This window comes from Schistocerca americana, unplaced genomic scaffold, assembly GCF_021461395.2.
Source record: "Schistocerca americana isolate TAMUIC-IGC-003095 unplaced genomic scaffold, iqSchAmer2.1 HiC_scaffold_1012, whole genome shotgun sequence".
NCBI classification, from domain to species: domain Eukaryota; kingdom Metazoa; phylum Arthropoda; class Insecta; order Orthoptera; family Acrididae; genus Schistocerca; species Schistocerca americana.
Genome location: NW_025725061.1, coordinates 7,501 through 10,000, shown reverse-complemented (window position 1 = coordinate 10,000; position 2,500 = coordinate 7,501).

The window sequence follows — 2,500 nt, the reverse complement described above, 5'->3', positions numbered from 1 at the left end:
CGTCCTGCTGCCATCCGCATTACAGTGTATAGCTGCAAGGTGTTTAACATGAAGCGATACTCTGGGGACCGGGCAGTGCGAGTAGCAAACTATATTGCGGGGGTTGCAGTTAGGCAACACTACACTAATTTAACGCGTCGTATGACAATTACAGAGCGGGTTAAGGCCCAACGTGTGTTGGGTTAAGGCCCAACGTGTGTTGGGTTAAGGCCCAACGTGTGTTGGGTTAAGGCCCAACGTGTGTTGGGTTAAGGCCCAACGTGTGTTGGGTTAAGGCGCAACGTGTGTTGGGTTAAGGCGCAACGTGTGTTGGGTTAAGGCGCAACGTGTGTTGGGTTAAGGCGCAACGTGTGTTGGGTTAAGGCGCAACATGGGTTAGGTTAAGGCGCAACATGGGTTAGGTTAAGGCGCAACATGGGTTAGGTTAAGGCGCAACATGGGTTAGGTTAAGGCGCAACATGGGTTAGGTTAAGGCGCAACATGGGTTAGGTTAAGGCGCAACATGGGTTAGGTTAAGGCGCAACATGGGTTAGGTTAAGGCGCAACATGGGTTAGGTTAAGGCGCAACATGGGTTAGGTTAAGGCGCAACATGGGTTAGGTTAAGGCGCAACATGGGTTAGGTTAAGGCGCAACATGGGTTAGGTTAAGGCGCAACATGGGTTAGGTTAAGGCGCAACATGGGTTAGGTTAAGCGCAACATGGGTTAGGTTAAGGCGCAACATGGGTTAGGTTAAGGCGCAACATGGGTTAGGTTAAGGCGCAACATGGGTTAGGTTAAGGCGCAACATGGGTTAGGTTAAGGCGCAACATGGGTTAGGTTAAGGCGCAACATAGGTTAGGTTAAGGCGCAACATAGGTTAGGTTAAGGCGCAACATAGGTTAGGTTAAGGCGCAACATAGGTTAGGTTAAGGCGCAACATAGGTTAGGTTAAGGCGCAACATAGGTTAGGTTAAGGCGCAACATAGGTTAGGTTAAGGCACAGTACGGGTTAGGTTAAGGCACAGTACGGGTTAGGTTAAGGCACAGTACGGGTTAGGTTAAGGCACAGTACGGGTTAGGTTAAGGTACAATACGGGTTAGGTTAAGGGTACAATACGGGTTAGGTTAAGGTACAATACGGGTTAGGTTAAGGTACAATACGGGTTAGGTTAAGGCACAATATGGGTTAGGTTAATGGTACACATTGTTGTAAGGGAAAGGTGTTTTTGGGGGGGGGGGGGGCCGGTTTGTTGATTGTGATTATCGTAAGTAAATGACTGCGGCATCATCGGATTTGCCACGTCAGGGGTGCACCTTTGGGCTCATAACAGGCGGCGCTCTGATTCCATGCTTGTGGCAGACCTGTGTCTTTCATTCCTGCCATTGTTTGTGTGGTGTGACAGGAGGCAGTATTGTGATGTTGGGTGCACCCCTGTGTGGGACATGTGTGGGGTGTTGGTGGCTTAGCTGAGCAATGGTGGTTGTCGAAGGGTGGGATATTCTGTTTTCCGAGTGGACCTCCCGGTCTGGTTATGATAGTGTGGATTGTCTAATGTGGCAGAGGAGGATGCACTGGGTGTTGTTCCATGCTGGTGCTTACATATTGTCTGTGTGCCTGTTACAGGCAGAGAGTAGTTGCGTGATAAGAGTGTCTGGCTGACGTGTGATTGTGAGCAGAGTCTTTCAGCATGTATACGGACAGTTGTATACATTATCTGTATTCTGATGGCTCTATCTATTACTAATCAGCGCCGTGTATACGTTTACTCCGGTTCCAGTCGAAACTATTGTATCTCTGTACATTAGTGACACGGCGAGCCCGCTATGTAGTTACTCGTCTCGGCAGCTTCCACCGGTGTATGGCAAATGATTATAAGGGAATCAGTCTAGTCGTCAATACCGATAGTGTGACGTCACATGTCTGGGGGTGGGGGACGCTGCGCCCTTCCGGTGGGTCATGGCCTAGGAAGACTCTTCCCACGCAGGGGGGCTTGGACTGTCATTGACTCTTCCGGGTAATATACTTGCCGTACGTTTTTGCGACTGCGAGTGCAACGCTCACCGGTACCGACATGGATGGAGCGCCTCCTAGCTGCCGCTGAGCATCTGCATTCGTACAGAGAGCAACGGCGATCGCGTCTGTAGCTCGTACGTGGTACAGCTCGCAGCTCATGTATATGGACAGCGGGGAATGTCGCATATTGGACATAACTCTTCATGAAACGCACGTTATAGGGGTGGATTGCAACATTGCGAGTGCGAGCAAAGTCCGCCGTTTCATCCGCTGGAGTTGCGAGTTGGGCGGTTGGGGTGGGGCACGAACGGGTGCAGGTGGAGTGATTGCCGGGTCCACGACTTCGTGCGGCAGAGGCGCTGGCGTTGGGGTGCTGTTGTCGACAGAGGGGTGCAGGGCTTTGTGGGTGGGGTCGAACGAAGGGCACTGTGGGGCCAACGCTGTCTTAGTCGGCTTGGCGTCTCATAGATGACGGTATCGTCGTTGCAGGAGGTCATGTTGCGGG